The sequence below is a fragment of the Columba livia genome, chromosome 6 (assembly GCF_036013475.1).
Source record: "Columba livia isolate bColLiv1 breed racing homer chromosome 6, bColLiv1.pat.W.v2, whole genome shotgun sequence".
Classification (NCBI taxonomy): Eukaryota; Metazoa; Chordata; class Aves; order Columbiformes; family Columbidae; genus Columba; species Columba livia.
In genome coordinates this window covers 2,212,424-2,224,997 of record NC_088607.1, presented here as the reverse complement: position 1 = coordinate 2,224,997, position 12,574 = coordinate 2,212,424, and positions in this window count along the sequence as shown.

Genomic DNA, 12,574 nt, shown 5'->3' with positions numbered 1-12,574 from the left:
GCGTGCCCAACCGCTCCCCAGCACGAGTCACGGCCGTCGCATCCCGCGCTCCCTCCTGCCTGGTTTGCTTCCATCACCATGGCCTCTTTCCTCCCCAAAACCTGTCTTCCCCTCGCTTCTTTGCACATTTCTTCATGTCAGGTCCTTGGCTTGGAACTGACTTCTCCCATGAGCCAAACCTTCTTACTCTACACTTTAAAATCCTCATGAAATTTGGCTTGCCTTCCAAAGCTAAGCCTCAGCTCCCTTGTTACTCTTCTAAATATAAAACATTTTTATTGCATTAAGCCATGTTGAAAAGGAAAAGGAAAAAAAGGAAAAGAGAGGAAAGAAAATCCCTGCACCCAATGTGAAGGAAGCAGCCGGCACTACACGGCAGTGCATCACATGTTGGTTTGTTTTGTCTCGGTATCATCTCACACATGCTTTGGGCTCCGTATCTGTATTCTTCTCCCACACCAAAAAATCCCATTACAGCCACCACTAAAGGAGCTGGTTCCAGGCTGAACTGGAGAGTTTTGGAGTTGAGAAAACCCATCCCGCTATTGATCCTGCTGCATCACTTCCTAAAGACAAAACTCTTTTCTAGGGAAATAATCTAGCACCTTTCAATTACATTAAACTTCATTTTCCTATACAATGTGTGGAAGCCTTTGAAATTAGTTATTTATATTTTTATATATGCATTTCATTCACTATTTCAAATGTAATTTTAATCATTTCAACAAAGAAATGTCTTAATATTCCAAATAACAGCACTTATCACTTTAAATATTAAAACTTACATTAGAAATTCCCTTGACTACATGTGCATTATTTGCATTATAGATTGTGTGCATGTCTCAGTCTATATATATATATACATTTAAACACATACACATATTTTTAGGAAAAATGTAGACAGTTTTAAATTATTCTATCTGATTTGAAAACGGGTAGCCAAAGCGATTAATGATAAACAAGATCCTAACACTCCAAAATTAAAAGCTCCTAATTTTCAACTCTAAATAAATCCTTATTGTATAGTAGAAATAATTCCTCATAAAGTGTTTCCAACATTCAGAGAATGCTTTTAGGACACACAGCATTAACATAATTTTTTCGACTGGGGTTCTCACAGGACATCTGATGAAGTCTCTACCCTTAATTTTAATTGCGTAGACTGCATTCTTAATTAAAAACTGTACAAATGGATTTTATGCCATGCCAAAAGAAATCTGAGTTCATTAGTTATAAAACCTTTTAAAAATTGATGTAAATATGTGAATTCTTTAAAAGTTTGAACTCAGAGTCCTCATTTATGTTGAGTAGCCTTTTATCTAGAGAATAATGAAGCCAATACAAATTAAGATAGTCTAAGTTTTACTTTTTCCTTTTCTTTTTGTCTCTTTTATTTTGTTTCGGTGGACATGGGTGGTGGGTGTCAAAAAGTGTGGGGGTCATGTCTTCATGTCATTATGCTTTTCCTTGAAGAATCAAATTCATTTAAATCTAAACTGTGAAGAAAATTAGAGTGGGAAATGCACTGACCCTTTTGCACCAGGTTATATAAATAAAAGGTCATATATCTTTTATTAATTCTTCATATTAAAACACAATCACATAATCTCAAGCCAATACACTTAATGGAAATCTGTCAAACTGTAACGTTGGAGGAAAACTCTGGACATCACTTAAAGAAATATGTGTGCCTTATTGATTTTTATTTTTAAATCCTTGAGTTGTTAATTAAAATGCTTTTCCATAACTTGACGGGTCTTCAAGTAATGAAGGGGAAACTCTGAGAGGTTTGTTTAACCTGACAAATTGTGAACCTTTCATTTTGCCGGCCGTTTATCTGGCAGCCAGGAGTGTCACTTCACCTTTCCCCATCGGTGGCACCAACCTGGTACTGTCTGTGGTTGTGCAAAATATCACACGTGGTCTTAAAAACCATGGCAATGAAGGGCTGGGGCTGAAGTGAACTCCTCCTGTGCTGTGAATCAATCTGTAAGGGTTCACCTCACAAGCACCCGTGTCCAGAAGCTTTCGTGCCTGGCTTTCCAGCAAAGAAAACTAGGAAAAAAGTGAAATCGAAACAATGGCATTGCCACTTAACATTCAAACCCATATTATATACCAGTATTCTAGCAAAAATGCAAATTAAACAATAAATAAAACAACCTGTACAAGGAGCTCCTTTGTTTCTTTTCATCCTCTTCAGTGGTTTGTGCTTTTGAGCATCTCTCTGCCGCTGAGTCCCGGCTGAGCGTGGCAGCAGGGGTGTTGAAATACCACATGAAAAGCTGTGTAAGTGCTTGTGACATTTACAACACGAGCTGAGGCAGGAAGCACCAGAAGTCTCACAGGAGAGACGTTCTCATGAGTTTCCAACCCAATTTGGCACATTGAAGGAGTTAGATAGACTTTTGACAAGCACCTGATTTTTTTTTTTTAAGGAACATAGTTCAGGCAACGAAACCACGCTACCTTTTGAGATTTGCCCATGACTACATCCCACAGATCATGAAAACAATATTCCAATGTAATTGAATATTTTGTGTTAGAAACACACCAGATTGGAAAGAACACTGGCGATCCATCAGCATTAACCTCCACCTTATCCCCCAAATTCAGCTACCCCTTAGTCAGTTCAGTGCAGGAGTAAGCTTTAGGGAACAGGGTGATTCATCAGTGAATTCAGGCAAACACACTTCTCCACATGCACAAACTTCTTTTGTTAGCCTGTTTTACAGTTTAAAATTTCTGGACACATTCGTAAAGCTTACCATGAGAAATGAACCAGAAGGAATAACTGAATTTAATGCTTTAAGGAAGCAGGCAATTGTAAATTTGCTTTAACAAGGTCCAACCGTGCTGCTGGTGTTGGAGTGAAGAATACCACCATGGCCACCTTTGAAATTTGCGGTTTGGGGCCAGGCAGATTCAGAGATGTTATAATACATCAGCACAAAAAGCCAAGCGAACAACCATGGGCCTACAGCGGGCACAAAGCCCTGAGAGCAGCATCCTTTAATATTGTCCTTTCTAGAAAATTAAACAAGATCGCTCAGAAAGTAGAGATGAAGGAGACGTGTAGATTGTACCGCATCACAGTGATTTTGGATGGTTTAAACTAAAATTAATGGCACTCTGCCCCTCACCAGCTCCAGAAATGTCACGTGCCATCTGGTATGCAGCTTAACATGTCCAACCTTGGGAAATGCTGGGGAAGAAATGCGAGATTTTTGTAGCCACATCTTTCGAATTTCACCTTATTTATATTTTAGTGATCGCATAGAATATTGGGCAAATGGCAACAAATCTTTACATTGTGGAATTTGCTTAAGTTTTTTCAGTCTAAGCAGAGAAATGTGAGACACAAACCACGTCCCTTCCGAAGTGCAGTAAGATGCTTCACCCAGAGCACACTTCAGCCTGCATTTATCTCATCTAGCTTCAAGACCTTTAACTTAAATTAAATTAAGTCCCATAAAAGCAGAGATGCCGTATGGTCCCAGAAGAAGAAAATCCACTTTCCTGACACTCCAAATATTGCTTTCACAGAACAGCAAAAAGATTCGTCTGCAAAATGGCAGACGGATTCATAAACTCTCCATCCACGCACCTATTTCACAGCAGCCAGCTCTATTCCTCCCACGATAACTGCTCTGTGAATGAAACCACAATATGTTTGCTAAGCAAATCTTTAGCCTCTTGTTTATATAATAGTAGTATACCAGTATTTATGCCAGCTCCATGGCCTACCCAGAAGTAAAGGAAAACATTTGTTCTACAGAAAAATTCACAGAAATGGACACAAACAGTCCTGTATAATTGATAGTTTTATGAGATTGAACTCTGTAAATTTTTTTAATCGTATCCCTCTAGATCCAGTTTATGTGCACATTTGAACAATGACTTCATATCCTTTCCAAACAGAGATTCTGGGTTTCAGTCTCGTCATTTGGCCAAGACAAATCCCCAAGTGCCAAGAATCTCTAGTTTTGTTTTGCTTTATGTTTGTCTTTTACTTGCTCTTTTACAAGATTCCTAGTCAAACAAGTCAGTCAGTGGAATGATTCCAGTTTGCACTGGAGGAAGATGTGTAAATCCCTAAAACCATTTTGAAAAATTGAGCATTATTGTTATCTCTGTCTCTCGTGGTGCAGTTTTCAATGCTAAGTCTTACATTTTTATCTACTATAAATGAATGAGTTTACTGAAAATTTCAATGACTGAGCTGTTTACTTTGCAGACCTTCTCCACCAGCAAACTGGGAAAAACAGTGCTTGAATTTTCAGACACCTTTCCCCTTGTTAAATTTAAATTAGTGTCCTGATCTGTCTGAAGCCAAAGACTTCCACAGCTATGCAGGGACTATACAATATTTATCACACTTGCTAGCCAAACATTTTTTCACAAAGTGATTATTTATGTCGTAAACTGCAGACACAAAAGCATTTCTAACTTTTTTTCTAGAGGCTACTTTTCCAGTTGGACCAGATCCCTGAAGATGCATGCTGGTTATATTGTATTATGTGAAATGTAGTCCATTTAAACCAAAGACTTCATTAATTCAAGTTTGTTTGGTTGCTTTTTTTTCCCCTGACTATGTGGACATACAATCACAATACATGATTATGAAGCTCATGCGTGAACTTGTGGAGTATTTTGGCCACTAGCTGGGAAACGGTCCTTTCTCTTCCAGCATCACATTGGGTCATGAAGTTGAATTGCTTAAGATGGCGCAGAGCGTTCCGCAGTCAGACAGGAGGCCAAGTCTCCACTAGGGTTGAGGGTCCTTTGTAAACTCACGTGAGAACTGGTATTTTAATACCAATGTTGTGATTAAGTCCTGCATGTCCTGCTACCTGTGGAGAGCAGTACTGGATGGAAAGGTGATGGGGATGCACAGGGTCTGAGGGTAATATTAGCATGGTACTAAGACTGAGATAATTAGGATTGGGGGATCTGAATGACTGAACACATCTGGGAGGTAAAAGTAGCTTGGGAAGTATCCAGTTTGGCTCGTTTGAACAGACTGGTCGTTTATCCAGACAATAGTGCTCAAAAGCTTCACTTTTCCTTAGCAAAACCATTTCAGGCCCAACAAGGACCAACGACCTCTCCATTCATGTTGACTGCAGAAAGCAGGGTGGTTGTCAGGACAGGGAGGACCACGTGCTGACATGGTTGCCAGCAGAGCCGATGTGGTTGCCGGTGGCTGTGGGGCTGTGTTTTGAACACCCGCCACAGCCCGTTTCATGCCAAACGCCACAGAGCCCTTAGGTGGCAACGGCTTCTGGTGAACATGACTAATCCCAGTGATATCTGAACCCACAACCCCGAGGTGAACAACTTCACAGCCTCTTAACATTTTCTCAGACTGCCTGAGTTGATATTTTAGTTCCCAGACCCCCACCCCCTTCCCGGCTATAAATAGATCTCTGGTTTTAAGATTTTGCTTATTTTGTGTAACATATCTTGTGTCTGGAATACAATTTGTATTTCATCATAAGGAGCAACTGTCCTATTAAACTGGCATGTATTTTTCCTTAGGTAATTAATGTACATGCCAATTTTGACAAGAGATATGCGGTGCAGTTGCAGGACATATCTTAATGTAATTAAGTATTTTGGGTTCCAGAAATCATAAATATAGAATTTCAGTACTTATACATCTGTAAACTGCATAGCTTTCTAAACAGGACATGTTACTTATTTTGTCTTGCTGTTACTTTAATAAAAAAAGACAATAAAAGCAAAATCACTTTCTCTAAGATAGGTTGAAATCCCAGTTTCAGCAGGCAGCAGTTACAAAATATTGACTGATGAAGCCACAAGTTGTGGCTACCCTAAAAGCTAGAAAACTAATTAACAGTGGAGTGACGACCTCAGAACAGGCAAAATTTCCGTTTTCTTATTTAGCCTCTTTATTTCGTGGCCTAACTTGGCACAAGAACCAGGCGGCTCGAGAATGTTAGGAGAGCGTGGCCACAAGAGGGTTTTAATTTATTGACGGCTCTTGCCCTACTGTACAGTCACCGCTGCTATTTGAGTGTAATGGATGGAACAGATGTTTGACACTGCAGCACCTCTTCATAACTTCACTCTTCAAAAACAGTTTTACAAGTGCTTGCTCGCGTTGGTTCCCATTCAGCACAGGAAACTGAGGTCATGGTGAAACATGAGGCCCGGCCAGGAGCTTGAACTCATGTGCACTGCAGCTGGGCTCGCGTCTTCTGAGCACGTTAGCAATTCATGGAGCAGCCATAATTTTCAGCTTACGGACAAAGAAATAAGAGTGTTGACACCCTTATTGTAACATCTGCGAGGGGGAAAATATGAGCCTGTTGCTAAATGTATGAAAGATGGAGGTTTCTTTATGGTTAATTTTGTTCATTATCAGATGTGATTATTTTGAATAGAAAAGTTTCTTCAGGTTTCAGTATCAACACTGAAAAGTTACTTTCTGGACCATAGTTTTCTTAATATTGCATGGAAGCAATAATTTAAAAGCAAGAAACTTTTCTGATACTCTGTTGTTTTTTTTGTCCCTAGATGATTATTTTAACACATGCTCATCACCGAATATTTCTAAAAATCTTCCCAGGCATATAACATAGGTAATACTGTAGCTTGTTTTCATAAATATAAGGTTTGTGCAGTTAGATATACTGGTTACCTTCCCAAGGAAAGCAATGAAGGTATTTAGATACTGGTATTTGGTAGCCAATTTTGAAAACTCTATCAGGACACCATACTGAGGAAGTTGATATGTGAGTGGTCTCAAGTTCCATATCAGAAGTTTTTCTCCTACCAGAACTTCAGCTCCTTCCCAGTACGAGCGTCCCGGCAACTTCAGGGATTTCTCCAGCACTTTCATGAAAACTAATATCTCCCAGCATCAGCACGTGTGCTATGAACTTTCCTCATCTCTGCTCTTTGTCCCCCGTGTACCTTCATACAGAATCGTATTTCTGACCTTGTTCTTAATTAACATCAGCCCCTAAGTGACCTAGTGGCACATTCTGAAAGGAAATGTAGTTGTGTAATATTAATTACACAGCACAAAATCATCGTTTAAGATGCTAAAATAGTGTCAGCGGTGTTAAAATTGGAGATTTCTGCAGTTAGGGGATACGAGAAACTCCAAATAAGAGTTAGGTCAGAGATGTTCCAGCAAGGCTGTACTGGGCAACCACCTTCCAACTACCCCTCAAAACTTTGTAATGCAAGGAGTTGCTGGATTTGTCCTGAAAAAACCATATATTTGTTATTCTGCTCTTCAGAAGCACCTGTAGGAATATCCCCAGAACAAGAATCTTAATTTTTCTGCCCCAGCTGCTCAAGTGAGCTGTACAAAACAAAGGCTGCAAAAGCAATAAAAGGCTGCAAAATCTTCCCTCAGTTATTACAGAAAGGGGCTTGTCACATGGAAATCCTTTAAACTCCTAGAGAAGCACATTTTTTTCTTCACCTGTATTTTTGTTGTGTTTTTCAGTGTTGGTACAAGCTCTCTTCCTACCGTGCCCCAGTGCAATATGGCTCATTTTGCCTTAAAATCCATGGTGGCCAGAGCAATCCTTGCATTCAACCAGTCTATACAAGGGGGGGAAAAGTCACGCCTGTGGTTTACCATTTTTGTTTTCTCAACCTTTAGTATTTATTTGGTTGTCTAACCACAGTCCCTGGCTCTTGGATGAGCTCTGTGACGAAGGGCAACCAGAGGATTTTTCCTCTTGCTGTCTCTTGTCCCTTTGCATTGAAAAACCATCGTGTTGTTGGCATGGAGATGGAAAGCTGCCTTCATGTCTGGGTGTTTTCCATGCCAATTTACAGCACCAGTGGCAGTCAGTTAGCTTAAAACCTCTGTGGCGAGCCTAACGGCATCCAAAGGACAAAGCCTGAAAACCCTCACATGTCACATTAGATGGCCTTGCTTCTGGGGAGCTGGAAAAAATCACAATTAAAGACAAGCCTACATAGTTTGGTTTGTTGATAGTCTTGCAAAAGCAAACAAAACAACTCCTCACCAAGGTTTGCTAGACGCCCATGTTTTTTTCCTATGGGAAAATAAGGCCGCTCCATAAAACTGTGGGGAAAAATTGAGCTGACAGCCCAAGATTAAGTTCACTTTTCCAACTCTGAGATGGCGACAAGTTGAACTATTCTGGCTTGGCTCAGGCGACTTGGGTTGTGGGCTGTGTCTGCAGAAGACGTGAGTGTGTCTGGTGTGACGTCCAGGCCCGACTTTCGGGGGTGACCGCAGGGTCCCTCTTTCCCAGGCAAACATCATTGCAAAAAGGCAGCATTTTATCATGTTTGTGGCAAAACCACGGAGTGACCGATAAGCCCATTTGGAAGGGCGCTCAGCTAAGCTGAACCCAGACAAATGGCCACAGGAGGCAGAAGATGTCCTTTCCCCAGTCTTCTAAAGAACATATTGAAGCAATTGACAACATTTTAAAAGAAAATGGAGACGACAGCTTTTTAACCTCACATTTTCTATTGCAGGAGGGAAGGTCCCATGAAAACTGTTTCTACAGAGGCGCAGATGCTGGAGCTGGAGCCTGAAGCAGCTCCTGGAGACACCTGCCTGTCAACATCCTTGTCCCTTTCTCTCTCTGGCCTGAACTCAGGTAACTAGCTGAGTAGTTTTTTAACTACTAAGTTAATATGTTTTTTAACCATTTTTGGTTAGATACTGGAATACTTAGATTTAGTCACACCTTCAGACCCTGGACTCTTGTTGCTTATGGCCCATTATAATACTATATCTTTGTTTAAATCTTAGCACAGATGTAAAATAAGAATTCTGTGCTCTTTGGTAAAGTTATTAGTTTTACAATTAGTAAACTGAATGATACTGGGCTCTGTGTAAAGACTACAAGTGTGAAACCTAGTACTGCCAGTAAATTGCTACGTTTTCTTTAGCATTGCAAGCCATACTCTCAAGTTTATTTGAACACATAAAATATGCTAAATGTTTAGCAGCACCATTGTGTAAAGAAGAGTTGGATGAAGTATATATTTTTAAATACAGCAAGTAATATAATGTTGAGTAAATTCCCAAGGATATAATTTTGGGGCAAGTACAATAGAATGCTTAATGGAATATATTCCCAGGTCTGCTGTTTTTACTCCTGTTTTTCTTCTGTTTTAATCTCCTCACCCAGCCAGTGGTTGCTGCTATGGGACCTGTGAGGAAGGGGGTTCATCCATAGACACTTCCAATGTAGTAGCAATGAGAGAAGGGGTGTGAGGTGTTTGTCAGTACATCTCATCTCCACTGGTCCTTTCTTTTTCATTTAAACAGGTTGAGAAATCTTCCTGTGTATTCCATCAGAAAATCACTCCCTCTGTTTAAAGCTCTAAATGGAGCTCTGAGTAGCTAGCTCTGATATGCAAAACCACGTGAGGAATCAAAATTCACATCAAGATGGTTCAGATGCCACCCAGAGCCTCTGCTGCAGGTTGCAGAGAAGGGCTGCAGTGAATATCACCTTTTCCAGACCAGTGTTTTTGCTCTGAGTCAGGTGGTGTTGCCTGAAGCTCTTCCTCCTCTAAATCTTTCTACAGTTGGATTTCTTTATGGATAAAACACCCAAATTTAGGATCATGCCCTTCATTAAGTAGCTTCATAATTCAAGGTTGTTTTGTTGTTTGTCTGTTTGTTTTTCCCTTGCTGCAAGTCAGATTATGCCCCTTTGCAACCCAAGTATGCCCCAGGTAGCACAGCATTCTCATGTACCTACTGGTTAGCTGGTTTTATCCTGCTGCTTTCCAGATCACTATTTGTAAGATTTTTTCAACATTAAAAACTGTCTGCCGTATGGTACCTCTGAAATGATGCTCCCAAATCGCCCTCAGCTCTTGCTGCCTCTCAGGTCTATCCGTTCTGGAAATGGGAACCTAGATTCCATGGACTCCCAACAGGATAAACACACACATCCCAGGAGACATTTTAAGACAAAAAAACAAAATCAAAATCAAAACCCACCCAAACTCCAGACTCTGCCATTGAAGTTCTCATATTTTATTTCTGTATGTGCTTTCTAGAGGGTTAATTTTTAGTTTTTATAAAGTTTTAGCAATTGTAACTCAGACCCGTTACTTTTGTTTTGAAGCATCAACTAAATCCCATTATAAAACTTATTCAGCTTATTCAGTTTAGTTATCTTGTATATATATGTTAAAAGAAATCAATGGATACTATTGAGCAGTATATTTTCTACACTCTATTTGCCTTACCAGTTAATATAGTGCCGTACTAATAATATAAAACGTTCAAATGTCAATGATTCAGCACTGAGCAAGAAGCCCTTGGAGTACCGAGATCAACTTTCAATACAGTTTACTGGATTTGCCCACCTGTAAGTATTTTTGGTGGATTTTACCTGCATAAACATGTTAATCTCCCATTAATTTCCATAGGCTGGAAAACAGCCCTTCCAAAGAGAGAAATCTCAGTATCCCTAATGAGGGACCAATTCCCAAGCCCTACAGCATCGCCAAATGATATTGGGCAGAGACGTGTCTTTGGGGGAGTTTATTTCTCCATGCAGCACAGCACTGGCACTATGCAAGGGCTGCAGTTCTCTTTAATACATTTTCCTTTCAGGAGTGCAGACAATTTTGGCCTCCCTACCATGTACTCCTGCCTGGAAGCAAAAAGCCCGAGGTAACGTGGCCTTTCTCGCTCCCCCAGCCCTTCTACACAGCTGCAGATATCAAAGAAAGTCAACAAATCACCATTCAAAGCACAGAGAGTGGGGAGAAAAAAAAAAGTACATTCCCTGTGCTGGCCTGGCTTGCAGATTAAAGGTAATCTAGTAATAAGGACCTACCAGATGGTAATTAATAAACGTAGTTTTCCATATCTGATTTACCTGTCACGTAAGAAGAAATTTCCCAGGGCAGGAAGGTCTGTTTTACATGAGTTTAAGTGTTGCCCTTTTTAAGAATAATCAGTTCAACTCGATGTGAGTTGTGTGAGCCGTGCAGATGCTGAGGATGGGCTTTCACCTCTTCTTCTCCACAGGAGCCCTACAATTATCCTGAGAAAAACAAGCCAAGGTCCTTAAGCCCCTGGTAGCATCACACCAGGGAAACAGGTGGAGCTGGACCATAAAGAACACTGAAAAATCTCTGTTTTCTACAATTCAGTAATACAGATTTCTTTTTTTAAGGAAAAAATAAGAGGAAGTCACGTCTTGAAGGAACAGAGGGAATTAAACATAAATAGTTAAAAACAGTTAAATGGAAGGAGGGAAGACCCAGACTGGAGGGCAGGTTCCCCATCCACACCAGCCAGCAGATTCCCTTGGTGAGCATCAGATTGAGTTCTCCAAGGACTTCTCCAGCCACCCTCCCACGTGTGAACACGGACAGGGTGACAGCAGCGCTGGGACACAACAAACAAATAAACAGATAAATAAATACATTTCTAAATACAAACAGGGAATTTACGCGTATTTATAGACGTTGTAGGGATTATGTGCCTGAAAAAGAAAAAGCCAAAGTGCAGCTGAAAATATCAACAAGTTTATTTGGTTTTGCAATCATGTCAACTATAAGGCTAACTCTTTGCTTAGCTAAAGACAATTCCTAACCCTGACAGTGGAAAACAAACAAGGACAAATGCTTCCTTTCCCAAATTAAACAACTCAGAGTAATACACTTTTTGATATTAAGAAAACCCTTTGGGTTAACAGTCTGGCTTATTCATTTTGCACACAGAAATACATATTTTCCTCTATATATTCAACAGGACCCACACAAATTGAAGATAATTTGGGGAGACTTTCTTCTTAGTAACTGGATTTAAATTTTAAATCTTGTGAGACCATTTCCTGAGTTTCCTGTGAAAAAGCTTTCTATAAAAACATAGAAATAAAATCATTAAAATGTTAATACAATCTATAGAATCAAAAAGAAGACCTGCTGGAGACTGGGTCAAAACCAAACCACAGAAAAGACCCTTTCTTAAAACAAACTCGGAGTGATTTTCATAATTTTCCTTTTAAAATGTCAGCACAATCTTTTGCTTTGATTCAGTTACATCTAGAGTAATTCTACCTAATCAAAGGAAAGAATGAGTATAAATACTTTCAATATGACTTCAGGGTTCTAGATTCCCATATCTTTACGAAAACTCTTTTTCCTTATGGCACAGGTCTGCATCATTAAAAACCTTGCTATGAAATAATGGGAAGTTGGGGAAAGAAGAGGAACAAGCATGGTAACCCTGGAAAATACACTTAATTAGAGAGACACAAAATGATGTGTCCATCTACTGCTGTGTAGACAAATAGGTTACTCAGGTAAAATGAGGAGGAGCAAAATAAGAGTCACTGCCATATGAGGAGACCTGACACTGTACTTTCAGACCACAGATTATTTATGAGAAATGGAACTTTTCAAGAATATATCTGCTGCTTAAGATACTGGGAGATGTTGCATTCAGAAAACAGCGTTTCACCACAGTGGTGTGTGCTTTCAACATACACCTGCACAACATACAAGAAACTTAGTGATAAGTTTATGATAAATACAGGTAGGCAGCTTCTAATACCTGGTGTTTCCCACA